Genomic DNA, 26,455 nt, shown 5'->3' with positions numbered 1-26,455 from the left:
AAAGGCTAAATAAAGCTTCTAAAGGAAGAAGAGCTTCATGACTTCAAGATAAGAAAAGATTTTTAATAAGTACTAATCATAAAGAAAAAGATCATTTGAGTACATTAAAATTTAAAACCTCATTAAAGGCAAGGAAAGACTTTTAAAATAGGAGACAAAAAGAACTGATCATAAAGAAAAAGACTGATAAATTTCAGATTAATTTAACATTGGTATAAATACTTTCCATTTATTAAAGGATACAGAATATGCAGAAAATATTTGCAAACCTATAACCTACAAAGAGCTCATGTATGAAATACATAAAGAAATCCTATAAACCAATAAGAAAATGACAGTCAACCCAGAAGAAAAATGGGCAAAAGATTTGAACAGATGCTTCTGGGGAAAAAAAAAGGATATCCAATGGACAATAAACATATGAAAAGATACTTAACATCCCTAATAATTAGAGAAATGCAAATAAAAACTATAACCAGACATCATTATATACCCACCAGAATGGCTAAAATGAAAAGACCAGCACTACCAGGTGTTGGTGAGGATGTGGACAGCAGATACTCTTACATGGTTCTGGAAGACTGCAGCTTGGTACAACACTTTGGAAAATTTTTTATAGTATTTAATAAAGTTGAAGGTACATATAAATTTTTACCCAGCAATGCCATTTATAAGAATATACCCAATAAAAATATGTGTACATGTTCTTTTTTTTTTTTGGGGGGGGGGTACATGGGCTTCTCACTGTTGTGGCCTCTCCCGTTGCAGAGTACAGGCTCCGGATGCGCAGGCTCAGCAGCCACGGCTCACGAGCCTAGCCGCTCCGTGGCATGTGGGATCTTCCCGGACCGGGGCACGAACCCGTGTCCCCTGCATCGGCAGGCAGACTCTCAACCACTGCGCCACCAGGGAAGCCCCTGGGTGAATCTTAAAAACATATTGTTGAGTAGAAGAGGCCAGATCCACAAGCATATATATTAGCTTTTTTCCCAACGGGTTTGCCACCAGGACACGGGTGTCCTAAAAACCTAAGCAAAACCTAAGCAAAAACGGGAAAGGAGAAGACCCACATCAACATCGTTGTCATTGGACACATAGATTCGGGGAAGTCTACCACTACTGGCCATCTGCTCTACACATGTGATGGGATAGACAAGAGGACCATTGAAAAGTTTGAGAAGGAGGCTGCCGAGATGGGAAGGGGCTCCTTCAAGTATGCCTGGGTCTTGGACAAACTGAAAGCTGAACGCGAGCGTGGTATCAGCATTGATATCTCCCTATGGAAATTCAAGACCAGCAAGTACTATGTGACCATCATTGATGCCCCAGAACACAGAGACTTCATCAAAAACATGATTAGAGGCACATGCCAGGCTGACTGTGATGTCTTGATTGTTGCTGCTGGTGTTGGTGAATTTGAAGCAGGTATTTCCAAGAATGGGCAGACCCGTGAGCATGCCCTTCTGGCCTACATTCTGGGTGTGAAACAACTAATTGTTGGAGTTAACAAAATGGATTCCACTGAGCCACCCTACAGCCAGAAGAGATAGGAGGAAATTGTTAAGGAAGTCAGCACCTACATTAAAAAAATTGGCTACAAACCCGACACAGTAGCATTTGTGCTAATTTCTGGCAGGAATGGTGTCAACATTCAACCATTCCAACATGCTGGAGCCAAGTGCTAACATGCCTTGGTTCAAGGGGTGGAAAGTCACCCGTAAAGATGGCAATGCCGGTAGAACCACACTGCTTGAAGCTCTGGATTGCATCCTGCCACCAACTCGCCCAACTGACAAACCCTTGTGTTTGCCCCTCCAGGACGTCTAAAAAATTGGTGGTATTGGCACTGTCCCTGTGGGTCAAGTGGAGACTCGTGTTCTCCAACATGGCATGGTGGTCACCTTTGCTCCAGTCAAAGTGACAACTGAAGTGAAGTCTGTTGAAATGCACCATGAAGCTTTGAGTGAAGCCCTTCCTGGGGACAATGTGGGCTTCAATGTCAAGAATGTGTCTGTCAAAGATGTTCGTCATGACAATGTGGCTGGTGACAGCAAAAATGACCCACCAATGGAAGCAGCTGTCTTCACAGCTCAGGTGATTATCTTGAACCATCCAGGCCAAAGCAGTGCTGGATGTGCACGTGTGCTGGATTGTCACACAGCTCACATTGCTTGCAAGTTCGCTGAGCTGAAGGAGAAGATTGATCACCATTCTGGGAAAAAGCTGGAAGATGGCCCCCAATTCTTGAAATCTGGTGATGCTGCCATCGTTGACATGGTTCCTGGCAAACCCATGTGTGTTGAGAGCTTCTCTGACTATCCTCCTCTGGGCTGTTGTGCTGTTCATGACATGAGACAGACGGTTGCTGTGGGTGTCATCAAAGCAGTGGACAAGAAGGCAGCTAGAGGTGGCAAGGTCACCAAGTCTACGCAGAAAGCTCAGAAGGCTAAATGAATATTATCCTCAATACCTGCCACCCCAGTCTTAATCAGTGGTGGAAGAACGGTCTCAGAACTATTTGTCTCAATTGGCCATTTAAGTTTAATAGCAAAAGACTGGTTAATGATAACAATGCATTGTAAAACCTTCAGAAGGAAAGGAGAATGTTTTGTGGACCATTTGTTTTGTTTGTGGCAGTTTTAAGTTATTAGTTTTTAAAATCAGTACTTTTTAATGGAAACAACTTGACCAAAAATCTCTCACAGAGGGCTTCCCTAGTGGCGCAGTGGTTGAGAGTCCGCCTGCCGATTCAGGGGACACGTGCCCTGGTCTGGGAAGATCCCACATGCCGCGGAGCGGCTGGGCCCATGAGGCATGGCCGCTGAGCCTGTGCATCCGGAGCCTGTGCTCCGCAATGGGAGAGGCCACAGCAGTGAGAGACCCGCGTACCCCAAAAAAAGAAAAACAAAAAAATCTCTCACAGAATTTGAGACCCATTAAAAAAGTTTAATGAGAAAAAAAAGAATATATATTATATAATTCCATTTATATAAAGTTTAAATACAGGCCAAACCAAACTATACTGCTTAGGGTTCCATGCTTAGGAGAAAAGCTACAATGAGAAACAAGGAAATAATTATCACAGAAGTTAAGGTAATAATTATCTTTCAAAAGAAAAGGAGTAGTGATTAGGGGAAATCACTTTTGGGATTTCTGGAATATTGGCAATTTTGTATTTCTTGACCTGTGTGTTGCTTTGTGAAATGTCATCAAGCTGTTTCGTAAACTTCACTGTTTGTCTGTTAGACTGGCCCAAGAAGAAACAGAAAAATTGAATAAACCAATATTCATAGAAGAGACTGAAATGGTAGCCAAAGATCTACTTCCTAAAAGAAACCAGATCCTATAACTCTATGATTAGATTCTATGAAACTTTTAAGGAATAAATATTTCCTACCTTATCCAACTCTTCCTGTGCTATAACTCACATCAGAACTAAATTTAAAAGCAGAAGAAATTTAAAATAATAAGCTCACTTATAAAAAGATACCAAGATCCTAAATAAAATACTAGCAAATTGAATCTTGCAATTCATTAAAAGAATAATTATCATGACGCAGGATTGAAAGGATATTTTAACACCAGAATATCAAGAATTCTACTAACTAGAAGGATGATGTAAGCATGAACTTAGTAGATGCCACAAGATCATTTATGTGTGGTATAGCCATACAATGGGATATCATTCAGCCATAAAAAAGGAATGATGTCCTGATACATGATACAACGTGGAGGAATCTTGAAACATGCTTAGTGAAAGAAGCCATGCACAAAAGTCCACATACAGGCATACCTTGGAGATACTGCAGGTTCAGTTGCAGACTACCTCAATAAAGCGAGTCACAGGAATTTTTTGGTTTCCCAGTGCACATAAAAATTATGTTTACACAGTACTGTAGTCTAATAAGTGTGCAATAGCATTATGTCTAAAAAAACAATTAAACATTGAAAAAACAGCCTTAATTAAGAAATAGTGCTGTTGGAAAAATGGCATCAATAGACTTGCTCGATGCAGGGTTGGCAGAGACCTTCAATTTATAAAAAACACAATATCTGTGAAGCACAATAAAGTGAAGCACAATAAAATGAGGTACGCCTGTATCGTACAATTCCATTTGTATGAAATGTCCAGATTAGACAGATCCATAGAGACATAATTTTTCTACCAGCTGTAACAAAAAACACACCCCCGTCAAATCAGACTCATGCCAGAAATGCAAGTAGGTACTGAGCATATACCCTGAGAAAACCATAATTCAAAAAGATACATGTACCACAATGTTCATTGTAGCACTGTTTACAATAGCCAGGACATGGAAGCAACCTAAATCAGCAAATGAATGGATAAAGAAGATGAGGCACATATACACAATGGAATATTACTTAGCCATAAAAAGGAACGAAATTGAGTTATTTGTAATGAGGTGGATGGACTGAGAGTCTGTCATACAGAGTGAAGTAAGTCAGAAAGAGAAAGACAAATACCGTATGCTAACGCATATACATGGAATCTAAAAAAATGGAACTGATGAACCTAGTGGCAGGGCAGGAATAAAGACACAGATGTAGAGAACGGACTTGAGGACTTGAGGTGGGGGAGGGGAAGCTGGGATGAAGTGAGAGAGTAGCACTGACATATATACACTACCAAATGTAAAATGGATGACTAGTGGGAAGCTGCTGCATAGCACAGGGAGATCAGCTTGATGCTTTGTGACCACCTAGAGGGGTGGGATAAGGAAGGGTGGGAGGGAGGCTTAAGAGGGAGGGGATATGGGGATATATGTATACGTATAGCTGATTCACTTTGATTCACTTTGTTATACAGCAGAAATTAACACAACATTGTAAAGCAATTATATTCCAATAAAAAATGCAAATATGGTTCATTATTTGGATTTGCATTAATATGACACTATATTAATAAATCAAAGGAGAAAAACAATATAATCATCTCAATAGATACTTAAATACCATTTGGCAAAATTGATTTCTGACTAAACAAAACAAAATCAGGACTTCCCTGGTGGCACAGTGGTTAAGAATCTGCCTGCCAATGCAGGGGACACAGGTTCGAGCCCTGGTCTGGGAAGATCCCACATGCTGCAGAGCAACTAAGCCCGTGTGCCACAACTGAGCCTATGCTCTACAGCCCGCAAGCCACAACTACTGAAGCCTGCATGCCTGGAGCCCTGCTCCGCAACAAGAGAAGCCACTGCAATGAGAAGCCCGTATACCACGACAAAGAATAGTCCCCAGTCGCCACAACTAGAGAAAGCCCGCGCACAGCAACAAAGACCCAATGCAGCCAAAAAAAAAAACAAAACAAAATCAAAACAAAAACCAGAAAGGCTTACTATCATGAATAGCTAGATTTTTTTTGCCATTATAAAGATCCAGTATCATACTTTAATTACCATTAAAGTAAGGAAGAAGACATTATACCTTAATAATGTTCTGGAAATCCTAACCAGTACAGTTAAATAAGAAAAGAATTTAAGAGATATCTCTTAAGGTAAGAGATACCTTTCATACCTTAAGTAAGACACTCTTAAGGTAAGAAAGGTTTATTATTTGTAATTGTATCAAAGGATAACGAGAAACCTGAAGAGTAAAAAGAACTGTTAGGAAGTTGTGGGAAATGCAAAAATGGCTACGATATTTTGAAGCTCTTCTCAGGAGTGGAGTATATTTCTTCACACTTTGAATTTGAGTTGAACTATATGACTTTCTTTAGAACATTGGGAAATTAGCAAGTTTGAAAAGTGCTTGTGCATTGGAACTTGCCCTCTTTTATGTTTTAAGGAAATCTGAGACCACTACTCTGTGAATTAAGCCTAGGTTAGCTTGCTGGATGGTGAGACACATGTGTCAAGTCATTGACATTACCCAAACTGACACAGAACAAACTCCCAGACCCATGAGGCCATACCAGACTACCTAGGCCAGTTGAGGTGCCAGTTGACTGCAGAGATAAACTGAACTGGCCTAGACGAGGACACCAGTTGATCTGCAGAGTCTTGAGGAATAACACATGCTTGTTGTTTTGAGCCACTATGTTTTGGGGTGTTTTGTTATGCAGCAAAAGCTGACTGATACAGAAATTATAAGTGAACTTATTAAAGTGGTCAGCTACTTTTTTACCATTAGTGTACAAAATTGACAAATGGTTAGAAAATATAATGGAGGAAAGATCCCATTTACAACAGCAACACTACCACCAATATACCTGAAAATAAACATAACCAGAAATAGACAGGACCTATATAAAGAAAATGTAAAATCTCTATTAGGGAATATTAATTCTTGCTAAATTAATCTGTAAACTCAATGTGATCTCAATCAAAATGTCAAAAAAAATGTAAACATTAGAAAATCTTAATGGGTTCATTAGTAGAAATAAACAAGAAAACTATCTGAATGGAAAGATATTTGGGGGGGCAGTCAGATTAGATATTTTATTGCATTTTGAAGTTACAAGAATTAAAAACAGTTTCATTCCAGAAAAATGTAGAGAGACCAACAGAATCAAATAGAGAATCCAGAGCAGACTAAAATACACATGATTTTAGTAAATGGTAATGGTGACATTTCCAATTCATGAGAGGAAAGATAGATTATTTTTAAAAGTGTTGGGACTAGTTGGGGGAATAAATTCAAGCTGTATAACCCCACTTCTTTTATCAAAGTAAATTCCAGAAGGAATGTAATGTAAAATGTTAAAATGAAACTATAAAGGTACTAGTAGTAAAGAAGCCAGATACAAAAGGTCACATTTTGTATGGTTACTTTTATGTGAAATGTCCTGGGAATCCATAGAGAAAGAAAGTAGATTAGTTGTTGCCGGGGGTGGGGGGCGGACAGGGAAATGGGGAGTGACTGCTTAATGAATATGAGGTTCCTTTCAGGGTGATGAAAAATTTGTAAAATTAAATCGTGGCAATGGTTGCACAACTGTGAAAATACTAAAAATCACCGAATTGTATACTTTAAAAGGGTCAATTTTATGGTATGTGAATTATATTTCAGTAACACTCTTCCTTAAGAAAAAAAGAGGAAGAAGAAAATGAAAAGCCCAGAGACTGGAGAGTCCAGGGGAGGCTCTGACCCAAGTAATGAGGTCAGGTACAGTGGAGCTGGGTCTGGAAGGGTATTTTTCGGAAGTAGATGTTTTATACGAAGAAAGGGAGCAAAAGAAATTACCTCTCTTGGCTCTGATTACTGCATCACTTAGCCTCTTCCCAGGACTTATGGACTCTGCATGCCCTGGATAATTATTTTAAACTTAATAAATGGTTTTCAGTAAAAAAAAAAATTACTAGAAGAAAACATGAGTGAATTCATTTATAATCTTGTAATGAATACCTTTCTAAGCATGACACAAAACCCAGAAGTCAAATGGAAAATGATTGATCCATTTGCATAGAAATCAGCAGTTTTTATATTAAAATACCACATACAGGTAATAATAGTATTATAGTTATGTTTTTAAAAGATTTTTTGTCTTTAGAGATATGTACTGAAACACGTGTGGATGAAATGATATGATGTCTGGGATTTGCTTCAAAATAACTTGGGATGGGAGTGAGGTTTGGTAATGAGTCCATGGGATATTCTTCTCTCTAATTTTTTTAACTTTGATTTTTCCATGACAAAAAATTAAACAATAAATAGCAAGAAAAATGTATGTACAACATAAAAAGATAAACTGGGAACAAATATTTGCAGCATAAAACATTAAAAGGGCTTGGGACTTCCCTGGCAGTGCAGTGGTTAAGACTCCATGATCCCAATGCAGGGGACATGGGTTCAAGCCCTGGTCTGGGAAGATCCCACATGCCGCTGAGCAACTAAGCCCGTGCACCACAACTACTGAGCCTACACCCTAGAGCCCGTGCTCCACAACGAGAGAAGCCACCCCAATGAGAAGCCCGTGCACTGCAAAGAAGAGTAGCCCCTACTTGCCGCAACTAGAGAAAGCCTGCATGCAGCAGCAAAGACCCAATGCAGCCAAAAATAAAATATAAATAAATTTTTTTTTAAAAGTATGGCATATATGGCCAAGCAAGAAGAACAGGTACCTTGTGCTCAAAAGACCCAAACTCCCACGTGGCTTTCGGGGAAGGGTTTTTAAAGACAATGTGAGGGAGAGGGTCACAGGTTTGCGTGATCAGCCCATGCATATTTCTCTGATTTGTTGACAGTGAGATAACAGGGTGCTGTTTTGGGAATCTCAATTATCAACCTTCTGTGTCCAACTGGTCTGGGGTCTATGTGCTAATGGTCAGCATGCAGTTAACTTCCTCCACCTGGTGGGGGTTTTAAGTATCTGCAAAACAACTCAAGGATATGGCTCAGGATATTATCTATAGCCCTTGAGGAGGAACTAAAGGTCCTTGACTTTGTTTTATGGCTAAACTATTATTATTTTGTCTTGCTTGACTGCTTTTCTTTGTTTCTGCATTTTCTCACTTCTCTGATTAAATTTATTCTTTGGGGCTTCCCAGGTGGCGCAGTGGTTGAGAATCTGCTTGCTAATGCAGGGGACATGGGTTCAAGCCCTGGTCTGGGAAGATCCCACATGCCGCGGAGCAACTAGGCCCGTGAGCCACAACTACTGAGCCTGCGTGTCTGGAGCCTGTGCTCCGCAACAAGAGAGGCCGCAATAGTGAGAGGCCCGCACACTGCGATGAAGAGTGGCCCCCGCTTGCCACAACTAGAGAAAGCCTTCGCACAGAAACGAAGACCCAAGACAGCAAAGAAAATAAATAAATAAACAAATGTGTGGTTTAAAAAAAAAATTTATTCTTTGGAACGAGGGGAAGGCCTAGGAGGTTAAAACTTTTCTACCAATAAGAGGCAGGGGACACGGGGGTCTGTCCCCGAGAAAGCCTTGCAGGATCCTGCTCATTTTCAGGTTGATCTCTAAGATACATTATTATGAAATCAAGGCAGTAGAGTTTCACAGAGTGTGTATTGTATGGCCCATATGTATACATTTTAAGAAATGTGTGTGTTGTATGTGCATATGATATGTTTATTATAATTTTTATATAACCATAACACATTTTTCTAGAGTTATAAATAAATTATTAATAGTGGGGAAAGGAATAGTGATGTTGGTGGTGAAAGTAAGATTTAATTTTAAAACTTTTTGTAGTGCTTGGATTCCCCTCCCCCCATTTGCATGTATTCATTTTAATTTTTTCTAAGTTTCAAGGAAATGGAAGCTTTTGCACTCAAAGGCTGTGAACCTTGGCATATGGTTTACAAGATAAAGTTCCATTTGTATGTAGTAGCTAACCATCCCTTTTTTTGTCATTTTTCCCCTGCTGCTTTCAATAATTTGTCTTTAATTTTTGCCAGTTTGATTACTATGTGTCTTGGCATGTTTCTCCTTGGGTTTATCCTGTATGGGACTCACTGCGCTTCCTGGACTTGGGTGGCTATTTCCTTTCCCATGTTAGGGAAGTTTTCGACTATAATCTCTTCAAATATTTTCTCTGGTCCTTTCTCTCTTTCTTCTCCTTCTGGGACCGCTATAATGTGAATGTTGTTGCATTTAACGTTGTCCCAGACGTCTCTTAGGCTGTCTTCATTTCTTTTCAGCCTTTTTTCTTTAATCTGTTCTGTAGCAGTGAATTCCACCATACTGTCTTCCAGGTCACTTATCCGTTCTTCTGCCTCAGTTATTCTGCTATTGATTCCTTCTAGTGTAGTTTTCATTTCAGTTATTGTATTGTTCACCTCTGTTTGTTTGTTCTTTAATTTTTCTAGATCTTTGTTAAATATTTCTTGCATCTTCTCGATCTTTGCCTCCATTCTTTTTCTGAGGTCCTGGATCATCTTCACTATCGTTATTCTGAATTCTTTTTCTGGAAGGTTGCCTATCTCCACTTCATTTAGTTGTCTTTCTGGGGTTTTATCTTGTTCCTTCATCTGGTACATAGCCCTCTGCCTTTTCATCTTGTCTATCTTTCTGTGAATGTGGTTTTTGTTCCACAGGCTGCAGGATTGTATTTCTTCTTGCTTCTGCTGTCTGCCCTCTGGTGGATGAGGCTATCTAAGAGGCTTGTGCAAGTTTCCTGATGGGAGGGACTGGTGGTGGGTAGAGCTGGCTGTTGCTCTGGTGGGCAGAGCTCAGCAAAACTTTAATCTGCTTGACTGCTGATGCGTGGGGCTGGGTTCCCTCCCTGTTGGTTGTTTGGCCTGAGGCGACCCAATACTGGAGCCTACCTGGGCTCTTTGGTGGGGCTAATGGCAGAGTCTGGGAGGGCTCATGCCAAGGAGTACTTCCCAGAACTTCTGCTGCCAGTGTCCTTGTCCTCACGGTGAGACAGAGCCACCTCCCGCCCCTGTAGGAGACCCTCCAACACTAGCAGGTATGTCTGGTTCAGTCTCCTATGGGGTCACTGCTCCTTCCCCTGGGTCCCGATGCACACGCTACTTTGTGTGTGCCCTCCAAGAGTGGAGTCTCTGTTTCCCACTGTCCTGTCAAAGTCCTGCAATCAAATCCCGCTAGCCTTCAAAGTCTGATTCTCTAGGAATTCCTCCTCCCGTTGCCGGACCCCCAGGTTGGGAAGCGTGACGTGGGGCTCAGAACCTTCACTCCAGTGGGTGGACTTCTGGGGTATAAGTGTTCTCCAGTCTGTGAGTCACCCACCCAGCAGTTATGGGATTTGATTTTATTGTGATTGTGCCCCTCCTACCGTTTCATTGTGGCTTCTCCTTTGTCTTTGGATGTGGGGTATTTTTTTGGTGAGTTTCAGTGTCTTCCTGTCGATGATTGTCCAGCAGCTAGTTGTGATTCCAGTGTTCTCACAAGAGGGAGTGAGAGCACGTCCTTCTACTCCGCCATCTTGGTTCCTAATCTGCTAACCATCCTTTTTAATAGGTAAAATTTCAAAATCATAACATTAAACCTTATTTTTGCCTTTCTACACTTTTCTTCCATTCCTCCTTCTCTCCTTCTGTTGCCCCTAGGTGTTCCCTTCCCTGTCTAAGCCCAAAACCACTGAGCATGTGGCTGTTACACAAGGCATTGGGATGTCTTTGGAAGTGCTGCCTCATACTTTTTCACAGCTTTCTTTGCACCTGGTACACTCACAGCACGAACTGAAAACTCAATACCTATTTGAAAACAAAAATTTTCTTGGGCACGATTGATACCCTTGCTTTGAAAGTCGCAAAGCTGTAGTGCTGAATCCTTCATTTCCAGCACGTCAATCATGCCCTTCTTTTCACTCAGGACCCCTCACTTTTTAGGGATATCACGTCCACTGCAAGTGCCAAGCCCAAACCTCTCACTATGTGGGCATCCACTAACTTTTCACAGATGGTTTTCCATGTCTTTATAAAGGATCCTTTCACTTCCTTCTCAGGGTGGGCCAAGTACAGAGAAGAGCCCTGGACCCTTGAGCCAATAGAACAAAGTTTAGCCCCAGCTTGGCCACCAACTCTAGACCCAATGTCCTCATCTACAAAATGCAGATGAACTCTAGAAACCCTCCCACCCCTGATCCCCGCATTCTCACTTCCGGTGCTAATGCTCTGCAAAGAGCATCACGCCCTCCTCTTCCCTCACCATGTATATCTTAGTTATCCCCTGCCCAGAATCTTTCCTTCAACTTACTAGCTCTTTAAGATATTAGCATAGTATATTTTCCAGGCTTTGTTGTTTAGCTTTTTCCCCTGTTTTCTCTCCTTATCCTCTTATTTTCTTCGGAAGGATAATGACTCCTTCACTCAATAATTCAAATCATAAATATCAATCTAGTTTGATTGCGTCTAGGTAGACACCTCTTCTTCTCCCTCTTAAATGAAATCACAACTCAAAGCCACCCCCTTGTAGAGCATTTGTAGTTTATATCACAGCCTTGAGAAGCAAGGGATAAAGCTTGACAGGGCAGAAAGCATGTGAGTCTCAGAGGAACAAGGATGAGAATCAACTCCCAGCACCACTACTCCTTCTCTTAACCTGCTTGACCCTCAGTTTCTTCATCTGTATTACAGAGGCAATAATAGTTCACTCTTGCCCACCTCCCAGTCCCCCTGCCCCGCCTGGTCAGAGCTGACAACTCAGTCTGTCCTCAGGATCCGTCGTCTCTATAGGTGGCACCCCCAGTGCCCAGGCCTTCCAGGAGTCCTTTTCTGCTGCCGTCGTACCCCACTCACTGCCCTCATGGCTTGCCTCACTCAGCCTATACCCTTCAGGGAACCGGAGCTCCCTGTGTAGAAACAGTGGGGAGAGGCGGGTGGAAGGAGGCCACAGAGGAGACAGATGAGTGGAGAGGGCTGAAGGGCAGTTCTCCAGCTCCAAAAAAATTCAGTGTGAACAGACTCCTCATGTAGTCACTGTTCCCCCAAATGGACATTTAGAATTATCTCAGAGGTAGGACTGCTTTTTGTTTGGAGATAAATCTTAACAGGGTGAGGTGACTCATGCTTTCATTCCATTGTTTGGGAGGCCAACAGCCTCCTGAAAGCAGATACCAGCTCTCCCTGCATGGTTTCTCCTTCACTCGGTTGCTTCCATCTAAGCATGGAGAAGAGCTTGCAGGTGTTGTTTTATTTCACACTCATGGTGCGCTGTTCTGTGTTGTTTGTTACAACGCTTCCCACAACTTTCTTTTTCTCCCCCATCTCCAAAAATAGCAAATGACATTGCTGACCCGGATTTTCCACCTGAGTCTGTTTTTCATTTTGAGAGAGCTCAACATGGGTGCTGAGTGTTGCCTCAGCACCGACTAAATACTGATATTTAACTCTAGGACAAAGTCAGAGGTTATCCGTTTCTGCTATGCAGCTGCAAATCTGTCTTTATTCTTGGCATGAGAAGAAAGGATGTTATTTGTGATGGAAGAACTACATATGGGAAAAGCTTGGATGTGCCTGGATTTCTGCACAAAATATGTTCCTGAAACTTAATGTGTACATAGATTTATCTCAGAGCAAAGTCAAGCTTACCCAAAATAACTGGTAAACACAGTTTCCATGATAACAAGTATCTTGAGAGAAGACCTACCCTTTATATGACACATGTGTAACTTGGTTTCTGCAGGCCACACCACCCAGAGCATTCAAGGGGGGCCATAGGACCAGTGATAACTCCCTGGCAGGACCAGCTTCATGGGTGGGCACCCTATGTAGCTGTCCGGGCTCCACCCTCCGGAAGGTCCTGTGCTGTAAGGTGCTGCTGTCACCATCATGAAATCCTGAAATTTTAAAACAAAGGGTCTACATTTTAATTTTGCCCTGGGCTCTGCAAATCATGTAGCCAACCTTGTTCCCTGACTCTTGGTCCATCTACTTTTGTTCCCCATTGCTACAGCCTCTGGTTAAATCCAACCCCAGTGATGTCCAGGAGCCCCCTGGGGGTGGGTTTCGCAGAGGTTGATGAAGCCATCTGGTCACCTACTTTGTGCCCACTTCATTTCCTTCCTCTCCTGCGCTCACAGGCACTGTGGCCAGGATTTGTGGCAGCCCTCGGGGAGCTACAGACAAGGTGCCGTGTCCTCTGGACTCCCCAGAGGGCTGTGTGTTCCGGCAGAAGTGTTCTCCACTCTCTTGGTAAATACATTTTACCTTTCGCCCCAAAGCCCATCTGCTTGCGCCCCAAATGCCTCACACAGCTTAGTGAGAAAATGCCCCTCCAAGGTCTGCTTGTGGCCCCCTCCCTTGTCTCAGCCCCTAGACAGCAACCTTCTACCTTCCCAGTCTCCCGGTCAATGCCTCTCCTCCAAACCTTCCCTTTTCCCCTTCCAGCCACCTTCCTCCCACCTAGAGCTTCACCATCCACCCTGTGGTTCCTGTTTTCCTTGGAAGCCGTCACTAAACATGGATGAGCACTTTTCAAAGAACCATTGCATTTACCAACTCTCTGTGTGTTTTTCAGAACACCTTTTCTGGCATATGTTAATAAATGCAACAAAACAGAGGGAAGTTCACTTATCATATGAATTGGGAAAAACTGCATATTAGATGCTTTTCTCGGAGATTTAACTGATCACTGTTAAGTAAGTTGAAAGTTCAGGGAAGAAACTATTTAACTTAACACAGTGTTTACCAAATTGAATTGGGCATTCAACACTTACTGCAAACACACACACACACACAATTAAGTTAGCATTCTGCAGACAGTATACTTGGGGGATGCTCACTAAGAGTATAATAAACTTAATTTATGTAATTCATTCTTAGCATAATTTAATCTTTTCTTGAGGACTCATAAGGTACCGGTATTTATCATTTGATCTCTGGACAAATGGAAATTAAACACACTCTGAATCACACTTAAAACACGCTAAGGACATTTAGCCTTACATAGAGCTAGGTACATAGATAGCACAGACTTGCTGCATTACTGAATTTAAAGAAACTCTTTGGGCCTCAGTTTCTTATAGGGGTTGGGTAGTTGGTCTCTAAGACCACTTAATAAATGTTGAGTCTTGTATGCCAGACACTGAGATGTGCAGAATAGGCTCCTCCTCCAACAGAACTCACAGTTCAGTAGAAAACAAGCAAGAAACAAATAACAATACTACAACATGATGTTGTTACAAGAGATATATACTTAGTGATATGGGACACTGAGTTGGGTCTTAAAGTGTGAGCAGGTGTTTGTTAGGATGAGAACATACGGGGAAAGGGACTTCCAAGCTAAGTGTACAGCACATATAAATGCATGGAGGCTTAAAGCACTAAAACTTTTAGAGACACTCTAGGTCTAAATTCCTTGACTTTAAAAAGTTTTAATAAATATTAATAAATTCCATAATGCAAAACATCATGCCCCAAATCAGAGTTTGATATGTTAAGTCTCCTTACAGTGGAATATTCTGAGCTTTCCAGAATTCAGGTAATATTCTGAGGTTTTCTTAAGATAAATTACTGGATAGTAACTAATCCCACACCCCTTCAAAGTCTGCATATGCCAGGAAGCCCAGCAACAGTGGCCAAATAGCTCTGGTCCTGCTAGTGGTTCCCATTCTGCAGACTTTTGTCCTGCCCGAGTGACATCTGGACGGCTCACGAGGGTCAGTCCAGAGCCTCACGTCCCAGGCTTTTTACAGTTGTGCTCCACAGCTCTCTGGGTTTCAACAGCAGCTTCTACGGTTCTGTGGCTCGTTCCAATGAAATAGTGTGTGCGTGCCCATGCACGTGTGTGTGTAAAATTACTGAGGCTTCTCATATTTGACCTTTGAGCCTATAATTTTGAATCTGGTTCCTTTTTCTCTTCTGTCTTCAGAAGAGAACGCAGAGCAACTAAGCCCGTGTGCAACAACTACTGAGCCCACGTGCCACAACTACTGAAGACCGCGCGCCTAGAGCCAGTGCTCTGCAACAAGAGAAGCCACCGCAATGAGAAGCCCACGCGCCGCAATGAAGAGTAGCCCCCGCTCGTTGCAACTAGAGAAAGCCCACGCGCAGCAACAAAGACGCAACGCAGCCAAATATAGATAAACAAACATTAAAAAATTAAAAGGAAGATTAAAATATAAAGCACATCATGATAATGCTGTCAGAAAAATCTATTGGAAAAACTGCTGCCACAGCCTCCATTCCTAGCATTCATGTGTACCTATGACTTATCATTATTCTTTTATTTATTTTTATTATTTTTTTTTGTGGTATGCAGGCCTCTCACTGTTGTGGCCTCTCCGTTGCGGAGCACAGGCTCCGGACGCGCAGGCTCAGTGGCCATGGCTCACGGGCCCAGCCGCTCCGCGGCATGTGGGATCTTCCCGGACCGGGGTACGAACCCACGTCCCCTGCATTGGCAGGTGGACTCTCAACCACTGCACCACCAGGGAAGCCCTCATTATTCTTATTTATCAGTTATTTCAGGGTGTTTCTTCCCAGCAAGGTCCCAGGATACATTTTGATTATGAGTTTCTTTGTTTGCTTTATAAACAATACTAAACCACTATCAACTAAACTATGGTGCTTAATAAAGCAACCAGTGATGCCCTGATATACGTGCATTTGAAGTCAAGGCCTCGTTACTTAGGAGAGGTGACTCATTAGGTGGGTAAAGCTTTTGCAGGAGTTATTTTTAAATGAACTCCTGAGCATGCATTGTCACCTAAAAAAAAAGAAGGGTTTTTAGAGGATGGACCAAAAAAAGGGCTAATTTAGATGCCTGAGAAAATAGCTTGAAAAATATAGGCCATTTGCTCAGGCTAGAGAGGGTGCCCCAGGGGTAAGGACATAGGAACTGGACAAACAGAGCAGAGCCACTAAATAGAAGGGAGAGAGGAACTGAGGGAAAATTTTGAGAGGTGCCTACATTTTACCTTGGTTGACCATGCTTAATGTTATAATGCTTTACATTTTTATTTTGATTAGATGTGTCTAATGTTAGACTTGGAAGTCTAACATCCAAGTAACAGTATGTTCAATCCACACAACAGAGTACTACACAGCTGTAAACACCAATGAGTACTATATGGAACAATCCTGCAAATATAGGGTTAGAGAAAACAAAGTAAGGTAGGAAAAGTGTCTATGCAATACTACTGTTTTATCTAAGAAGGGAGATTAAATACACAAAAATATTTGCTTTTTTTTTCTTTTTTTTTAAACATCTTCATTGGAGTATAAATGCTTTACAATGGTGTGTTAGTTTCTGCTTTGTAACAAAGTGAATCAGTTATACATATGTTCCCATATCTCTTCCCTCTTGCGTCTCCCTCCCTCCCAACCTCCCTATCCCACCCCTCCAGGCGGTCACAAAGCACCAAGCTGACCTCCCTGTGCTATGCGGCTGCTTCCCACTAGCTATCTACCTTACGTTTGGTAGTGTATATATGTCCATGCCTCTCTCTCGCTTTGTCACAGCTGACCCTTCCCCCTCCCCATATCCTCAAGTTCACTCCCTAGTAGGTCTGTGCCTTTATTCCTGTCTTACCCATAGGTTCTTCATGATATTTTTTTTTCTTAACTACCATATATATGTGTTAGCATACGGTATTTGACTTTCCCTTTCTGATTACTTCACTCTGTATGACAGATTCTAGGTCTATCCACCCCATTACAAATAGCTCAATTTCGTTTCTTTTTATGGCTGAGTAATATTCCATTGTATATATGTGCCACATCTTCTTTATCCATTCATCCGATGATGGACACTTAAGTTGTTTCCATCTCAAGCCTATTGTAAATAGAGCTGCAATGAACATTTTGGCACATGACTCTTTTTGAATTATGGTTTTCTCAGGGTATATGCCCAGTAGTGGCATTGCTGGGTCATATGGTAGTTCTATTTGTAGTTTTTAAAGGAAACTCCATACTGTTCTCCACAGTGGCTGTATCAATTTACACTCCCACCAACACTGCAAGAGGGTTCCCTTTCCTCCACACCCTCTCCAGCATTTATGGTTTCTAGATTTTTTGATGATGGCCATTCTGACCAGTGTGAGATGATATCTCATTGTAGTTTTGATTTGCATTTCTCTAATGATTAGTGATGTTGAGCATTCTTTCATGTGTTTGTTGGTAGTCTGTATATCTTCTTTGGAGAAATGCCTATTTAGGTCTTCTGCCCATTTTTGGATTGGGTTGTTTGTTCTTTTGTCATTGAGCTGCATGAGCTGCTTATAAATTTTGGAGATTAATCATTTGTCAGTTGCTTCATTTCAAAATATTTTCTCCTATTCTGAAGGTTGTCTTTTGGTCTTGTTTATGGTTTCCTTTGCTGTGCAAAAGCTTTGAAGTTTCATTAGGTCCCATTTTTGTTTTTATTTCCATTTCTCTTGGAGGTGGGTCAAAAAGGATCTTGCTGTGATTTATGTTCATAGAGTGTTCAGCCTATATTTTCTTCTAAGAGTTTGATAGTTTCTGGCCTTACATTTAGGTCTTTAATCCATTTTGAGCTTATTTTTGTGTATGGTGTTAGGGAGTGATCTAATCTCATACTTTTACATGTACCTGTCCAGTTTTCCCAGCACCACTTATTGAAGAGGCTGTCCTTTCTTCACTGTACAAAAGATAAGGTGACCATTTATCAAAGATAAGGTGACCATATGTGCGTGGGTTTATCTCTGGGATATCTATCCTGTTCCATTGATCTATCTTTCCGTTTTTGTGCCAGTACCATACTGTCTTGATTACCGTAGCTTTGTAGTATAGTCTGAAGTCAGGGAGCCTGATTCCTCCAGCTCCATTTTTCGTTCTCAAGATTGCTTTGGCTATTCGGGGTCTTTTGTGTTTCCATACAAATTGTGAAATTTTTTGTTCTAGTTCTGTGAAAAATGCCAGTGGTAGTTTGATAGGGATTGCACTGAATCTGTAGATTGCTTTAGGTAGTAGAGTCATTTTCACAATGTTGATTCTTCCAATCCAAGAACATGGTATATCTCTCCATCTATTTGTATCATCTTTAATTTCTTTCATCAGTGTCTTATAATTTTCTGCATACAGGTCTTTTGTCTCCTTAGGTAGGTTTATTCTTAGATATTTTATTCTTTTTGTTGCAATGGTAAATGGGAGTGTTTTCTTAATTTCACTTTCAGATTTTTCATCATTAGTGTATAGGAATGCTAGAGATTTCTGTGCATTAATTTTGTATCCTGCTACTTTACCAAATTCATTGATTAGCTCTAGGAGTTTTCTGGTAGCATCTTTAGGATTCTCTATGTATAGTATCATGTCATCTGCAAACAGTAACAGCTTTACTTCTTCTTTTCTGATTTGGATTCCTTTTATTTCCTTTTCTTCTCTGATTGCTGTGGCTAAAACTTCCAAAACTATGTTGAATAAGAGTGGTGAGAGTGGGTAACCCTGTCTTGATCCCGATCTTAGTTGAAATGCTTTCAGTTTTTCACCATTGAGGACGATGTTGGCTGTGGGTTTGTCATATATGGCCTTTATTATGTTGAGGAAAGTTCCCTCTATGCCTACTTTCTGGAGGGTTTTTATCATAAATGGGTGTTGAATTTTGTTGGAAGCTTTCTCTGCATCTATTGAGATGACCATATGGTTTTTCTCCTTCAATTTGTTAATTTGGTGTATCACATTGATTGATTTGCGTATATTGAAGAATCCTTGCATTCCTAGAATAAACCCCACTTGATCATGGTGTATGATCCTTTTAATGTGCTGCTGGATTCTGTTAGCTAGTATTTTGTTGAGGATTTTTGCATCTATGTTCATCAGTGATATTGGCCTGTAGTTTTCTTTCTCTGTGGCATCCTTGTCTGGTTTTGGTATCAGGGTGATGGTGGCCTCGTAGAATAAGTTTGGGAGTGTTCCTCCCTCTGCTATATTTTGGAAGAGTTTGAGAAGGACAGGTGTTAGCTCTTCTCTAAATGTTTGATAGAATTCGCCTGTGAAGGCATCTGGTCCTGGGCTTTTGTTTGTTGGAAGGTTTTTAATCACAGTTTCAATTTCAGTGCTTGTGATTGGTCTGTTCATATTTTCTATTTCTTCCTGATTCAGTTTTGGCAGGTTGTGCATTTCTAAGAATTTGTCCATTTCTTCCAGGTTGTCAATTTTATTGGCATAGAGTTGCTTGTAGTAATCGCTCATGATCTTTTGTATTTCTGCAGTGTCAGTTGTTACTTCTTTTTCATTTCTAATTCTATTGATTTGAGTCTTGTCCCTTTTTTCTTGATGAGTCTGGCTAATGGTTTATCAATTTTGTTTATCTTCTCAAAGAACCAACTTTTAGTTTTATTGATCTTTGCCATCATTTCCTTCATTTCTTTTTCATTTATTTCTGATCTGATCTTTATGATTTCTTTCCTTCTGCTAACTTCGGGGTTTTTTGGTTCTTCTTTCTCTAATTGCTTTAGGTGCAAGGTTAGGTTGTTTATTCAAGATGTTTCCTGTTTCTTAAGGTAGGATTGTATTGCTATAAACTTCCCTCTTTGAACTGCTTTTGCTGCATTCCATAGATTTTGGGTCGTCGTGTCTCCATTGTCATTTGTTTCTAGGTTTTTTAAAATTTCCTCTTTGATTTCTTCAGTGATCATTTCGTTATTATGTAGTGTATTGTTTAGCCTCCATGTGTTTGTATTTTTTACAGATCTTTTCCTGTAATTGATATCTAGTCTCATAGTGTTGTGGTCAGAAAAGATACTTGATACAATTTCAATTTTCTTAAATTTACCAAGGCTTGATTTGTGACCCAAGATATGATTTATCCTGGAGAATGTTCCATGAGCACTTGAGAAAAATGTGTATTCTGTTGCTTTTGGATGGAATGTCCTATAAATATCAATTAAGTCCATCTTGTTTAATGTATCATGTAAAGCTTGTGTTTCCTTATTTATTTTCATTTTGGATGATCTGTCCTTTGGTGAAAGTGAGGTGTTAAAGTCCCCTACTATGAATGTGTTACTGTCGATTTCCCCTTTTATGGCTGTTAGTATTTGCCTTATGTATTGAGGTGCTCCTATGTTGGGAGCATAAATATTTAAAATTATTATATCTTCTTCTTGGATCAATCCCTTGATCATTATGTAGTGTCCTTCTTTGTCTCTTCTAATAGTCTTTATTTTAAAGTATATTTTGTCTCATATGAGAATTGCTAACCCAGCTTTCTTTTGGTTTCCATTTGCATGAAATATCTTTTTCCATCCCCTTACTTTCAGTCTGTATGTGTCTCTAGGTCTGAAGTGGGTCTCTTGTAGACAGCAAATATATGCATCTTGTTTTTGTATCCATTCAGCCAATCTGTGTCTTTTGGTGGGAGCATTTAGTCCGTTTACATTTAAGGTAATTATCGATATGTATGTTCCTATTCCCATTTTCTTAATTGTTTTGGGTTCATTATTGTAGGTCTTTTCCTTCTCTTGTGTTTCTTGCCTAGAGAAGTTCCTTTAGCAGTTGTAAAGCTGGTTTGGTGGTGCTGAACTCTCAGCTTTTGCTTGTCTGTAAAGGTTTTAATTTCTCCATCAAATCTGAATGAGATCCTTGCTGGGTAGAGTAATCTTGGTTGCAGGTTTTTCTCCTTCATCACTTTCAGTATGTCCTGCCAGTCCCTTCTGGCTTGCAGAGTTTCTGCTGAAAGATCAGCTGTTAACCTTACGGGGATTCCCTTGTGTGTTATTTGTTGTTTTTCCCTTGCTGCTTTTAATATGTTTTCTTTGTATTTAATTTTTGATAGTTTGATTAATATGTGTCTTGGCATATTTCTCCTTGGATTTATCCTGTATGGGACTCTCTGCACTTCCTGGAGTTGATTAACTATTTCCTTTCCCATATTAGGGAAGTTTTCAACTATAATCTCTTCAAATATTTTCTCAGTCCCTTTCTTTTTCTCTTCTTCTTCTGGAATCCCTGTAATTCGAATGTTGGTGCGTTTAATGTTGTCCCAGAGGTCTCTGAGACTGTCCTCAGTTCTTTTCGTTCTTTTCTTTATTCTTCTCTGCAGTAGTTATTTCCACTATTTTATCTTCCAGGTCACTTATCCGTTCTTCTGCCTCAGTTATTCTGCAATTGATCCCATCTAGAGTATTTTTAATTTCATTTATTGTGTTGTTCATCGTTGCTTGTTTCATCTTTAGTTCTTCTAGGTCTTTGTTAAATGTTTCTTGCATTTCGTCTATTCTATTTCCAAGATTTTGGATCATTTTTACTATCATTATTCTGAATTCTTTTTCAGGTAGACTGCCTATTTCCTCTTCATTTGTTAGGTCTGGTGGGTTTTTATCTTGCTCCTTCATCTGCTGTGTGTTTTTCTGTCTTCTCATTTTGCCTATCTCTCTGTGTTTGGGGTCTCCTTTTTACAGGCTGCAGGTTCGTAGTTCCCGTTGTTTTTGGTGTCTGTCCCCAGTGGCTAATGTTGGTTCAGTGGGTTGTGTAGGCTTCCTGGTGGAGGGGACTAGTGCCTGTGTTCTGGTGGATGAGGCTGGATCTTGTCTTTCTGGTGGGCAGGTCCATGTCTGGTGGTGTGTTTTGGGGTGTCTGTGGAGTTATTATGATTTTAGGCAGCCTCTCTGCTAATGGGTGGGGTTGTGTTCCTGTCTTGCTAGTTGTTTGGCATAGGATGTCCAGCACTGTAGCTTGCTGGTCGTTGAGTGAAGCTGGATGCTGGTGTTGAGATGGAGATCTCTGGGAGATTTTCGCCGTTTGATATTATGTGTAGCTGGGAGGTCTCTTGTGGACCAGTGTCCTGAAGTTGGCTCTCCCACCTCAGAGGCACAGTACTGACTCCTGGCTGCAGCACCAAGAGCCTTTCATCCACGCAGCTCAGAATAAAAGGAAGAAAAAGTAGAAAGAAAGAATTAATAGAAGTAGAAAGAAAGAAAGAAGGGAGGGAGGGAGGGAGGAAGGAAGGAAGGAAGGAGGGAAGGAAGGAAAAAAAGAAAGAAAGAAGATAAAGTACAATAAAATTAAGTAAGATAAAATATAATAAAGTTATTAAAATAAAAAAACAATTATTAAGAGAAAAAAATTTAAAAAAACAAAAAACGGACAGATAGAACCCTAGGACAAATGGTGGAAGCAAAGCTATACAGACAAAATCTCACACAGAATAATACACATACATACTCACAAAAAGAGAAAAACGGGAAAAAATCATAAATCTTGCTCTCAAAGTCCACCTCCTCAATTTGGGATGATTCGTTGTCTATTCAGGTATTCCACAGATGCAGGGTACATCAAGTTGATTGTGGAGCTTTAATCTGCTGCTTCTGAGGCTGCTGGGAGAGATTTCCCTTTCTCTTCTTTGTTCTCACAGCTCCCAGGGGCTCAGCTTTGGATTTGGCCCTGCCTGTGCATGTAGGTCGCCGGAGGGCGTCTGTTCTTTGCTCCGACAGGACGGGGTTAAAGGAGCCGCTGATTCGGGGGCTCTGGCTCACTCAGGCCGGGGGGGAGGGGCACGGAGTGCGGGGCGGGCCTGCGGCGGCAGAGGCCAGCGTCACGTTGCACCTGAGGCGCGCCGTGCATTCTCCTGCGGAAGTTGTCCCTGGATCCGGGGACCCTGGCAGTGGCGAGCTGCACAGGCTCCCCGGAAGCGGGGTGTGGATAGTGACCTGTGCTCGCACACAGGCTTCTTGGTGGCGGCAGCAGCAGCAGCCTTAGTGTCTCATGCCCGTCTCTGGGGCCCGCGCTTTTAGCCGCGGCTCGCGCCTGTCTCTGGAGCTCCTCCAAGCAGCGCTCTTAATTCCCTCTCCTCGCGCACCAGGAAACAAAGAGGGAAGAAAAAGTCTCTTGCCTCTTTGGCAGCTCCAGACTTTTCCCCGGACTCCCTCCCGGCTAGCCGTGGCGCACTAACCCCCTGCAGGCTGTGTTCACGCCGCCAACCCCAGTCCTCTCCCGGCGCTCCGACCGAAGCCCGAGCCTCAGCTCCCAGCCCCGCCCGCCCCGGCGGGGGAGCAGACAAGCCTCTCCGGCTGGTGAGTGCCGGTCGGCCCTGATCCTCTGTGTGGGAATCTCTCCGCTTTGCCCTCCGCACCCCTGTTGCTGTGCTCTCCTCTGCGGCTTCGAAGCTTTCCCCCTCCGCCACCCGCAGTCTCTGCTCGCGAAGGGGCTTCCTAGTGTGTGGAAAACTTTCCTCCTTCACGGCTCCCTCCCACTGGTTCAGGTCCCGTCCCTATTCTTTTGTCTCTGTTTATTCTTTTTTCTTTTGCCCTACCCAGTTACGTGGGGAGTTTCTTGCCTTTTGGGAGGTCTGAGGTCTTCTGCCAGCGTTCAGTAGGTGTTCTGTAGGAGCTGTTCCACGTGTAGATGTATTTCTGGTGTATCTGTGGGGAGGAAGGTGATCTCCGCATCTTACTCTTCCGCCATCTTCCCAGAAGCCCCCGCTCAAGTTCAGATTTTGTTGCCGCTTGATCTTACACTCAGTCTTGAATTGTATCTGCTAGTTTAGGAGGGTCTCCCGTGGAGGCAGGGGTGGCTGTGGCTCAGTGCAGGGGCAAGGACACAGGCAGCAGAAGTTATGCTTTTCTTTTTTAAATGGAAGAATAAACCATAAAATTTTGTTTTTTAAAAAAGATTATCTTGGGGCTTCCCTTTTGGTCCAGTGGTTAAGAATCTGCCTTCCAATGTAGGGGACACTGGTTCGATCCTTGGTCGGGGAACTAGGATCCCACATGCTGCGGGGCAACTAAGCCCGTGCACTGCAACCACTGAGCCCGTGCGTCACAACTAGAGAGACTGTGTGCCACAACTAAGACCTGAAGCAGCCAAAAAAAAAAAAAAAGATTATCTCTTTTGGGGGTAGGGGTCAGGTGGAGGGGACTGGAGAAGAAGTCACTGTCATATGAATATGCCTGGTTTGAGGACTTGACTTTAGAAGCTGGTAAACATTTTACATAATTTCATTAAAAAATATTTTTCATAAATTTTTTAAAAACTAAAAATGAAACAAATGAACTAAAATGTACTTGGAGAAGTAGCAACACAGAAAGGCACTATTTCAAGGAACTATTTCAAGTGACTAATTTGATTTTCATTGTTATTATATACCTTAAAAACAAAAATAACTACACAGCAATCTTAAATGGATTCCAGTAATCATATTACGGGTGGAAGTGTTAGAACAGGTTTTCTAAGACAGCTGCATGTTTATTGTAAAAACAAATAAATAATGGTGTTGATGTCTTTGAGGACTGGGATTTTTGGTAAGAGAGAAAGAAAATACAAATGTAACATTGGTGAAGTTAGGAAACATCCTGTGACTTCTCTGGCCGTCTAGTGGTTAAGACTCCGTCTTGTTTGAAAATGTCATATAAACTCATGACAGACCTTCTCTTAAAGAAAAGGAGTATTTCCTAACTTTCTGCTGAAATGGCCCAGAAACCATGATCAACCCTGTAGCCTGACAACCCTAGAGCTCAGAGTATTGTCTCTAAATCTCATTGCCCATTAAAAGGAATCAGGGCCCTTGGAGTAATGGCTGATTCCAGATCTGAGGCCGAAAATTCATGAGCTGAGACCGGAATATAAAGAATCCTGTTATACTAGAAATCAAGAAAATTACTAGGATCATATTTAAAAGACTCAGAAGCCAACCTGAATAAACTCCCACTGGCCAAATATGGCACAAATGAATATTAATAATAATAATAATGGCAATGGATTGAAATACATTAAAAACCATGAGTTCATGATGATACTTAAAACAAAATCAAACACTCACTGGCCAGCTTTGGCAGATGCTAGGGAACCAATTCACTATTTTGAAAATTAGTGAATAATCATTTCCTGTATAATCTGTACTTCAGGGTACAAATAATTGATGAGGGGTACTTCTTTAGAGAAGCATTTCGGCTAATAAATGGGGAAAGAATGATAGAATATCACCATTTGCAACTTCTAATTAATTAACGGACCTAGACACTTATCAGTGGCTGCTGACACAGCAAAAAGAGAGCCAGACATTCTTTGCTTCCTAATGAGAAATATACAATACCACCCATGAAGTATTCTGCCCCCCAAAATCAAACATAGATCTGATCACAGGAAATATAGGGGACAGAGGAACATGTTAAAGACATCCTAACAATATAGTCGGAAAAATCCAGTCTGAGAAATTCTACAACACAGATGACTCAGCACCTTCAGCAAATAAATTGCCAGGGAGAAAAAATAATGAAAAGGTAAACCTATAGATTAAAAGAAACTTAAGAAACACATCAACCAATTGCAATGGGTGGACCTTAGACTTATCCTGATTTGAGCAAATTCAAATTAAAAAATGTATGAGACAAATGGGAAAGTTTAAACATTGACTGGGTATTAGATGATATTAGGGAATCAATATTAATTTCTTAAGTGTGATAAAAGTATTGTGGGTATATTTTCAAAGAGTACTTGTATTTTAGAGATACAGGCTGCAGTCTTTATAGATGCAGTGATATGAAGTCATGAATATGTTTCACAATGATCTAGGGTAGGGGTATAGATGATACAAGATTAGATACAAATTGATAATTATAGAAACTTGATGATGTATTCATTGTATTATTCTTTCTACTTTTTAATTTTGAAAATTTTCCCTAATAAAAAAAAGTTTTTTCACGTGCACTGTACTACCCTTCTAATTAATAAGAGCCAAGCAAAGCCAGGAGTAGGGGATGCCTCTTGGCATGTACCTAGAAAGAGCAGTGCATCAAAATACAGGAACTCATAGACTTGAAAGAGACCCTATTCCCTCCTCTGTGGCTTGAACCACCTGTACATTGTTCCTAAAGACTGTTGCCCATATTCTGCAGGATTACATTCAGCCTGTTCCACTTGTGACAGCTTTGAAAGTTCTTCCTCATCCTGAGCAGAAATCAGTCTCCCTGTATCTTTCTGCCACCCATAGATTATAGGCCTAAACCTTCCTCACACAATAGTCCTTCAAATATTTGAAAACCAGCATTCACCTGTCCCTCTCGCCCTAACTGCACATGCAGGTCTTTTGAGCTTCAGCCCTAATTCTGTCCCCACAGGCCCAATACTTTGGTTTTCTGCCATCCTGGCTGCTCTGCTCTGATCTCAGAACGGTTTGACTTGTAAG

The 26,455-nt window shown here is 41.3% G+C and overlaps 1 pseudogene across 1 annotated transcript; it reads left to right on the top strand.

The window, feature by feature from the left end:
• Positions 1-501: 501 nt before the first annotated feature.
• On the top strand, positions 502-2,454 carry LOC309969617 (elongation factor 1-alpha 1-like; annotated as a pseudogene). Its single transcript has 2 exons — positions 502-591; positions 1,059-2,454. The product of its transcript is annotated as an elongation factor 1-alpha 1-like (transcript).
• Positions 2,455-26,455: the final 24,001 nt, after the last annotated feature.

The sequence above is a fragment of the Leucopleurus acutus genome (genome assembly GCF_964270905.1).
Source record: "Leucopleurus acutus genome assembly, chromosome: 12".
NCBI classification, from domain to species: domain Eukaryota; kingdom Metazoa; phylum Chordata; class Mammalia; order Artiodactyla; family Delphinidae; genus Leucopleurus; species Leucopleurus acutus.
Note: the sequence above shows the minus strand (reverse complement) of the source record. Positions and strands in the feature narration are given on the sequence as shown.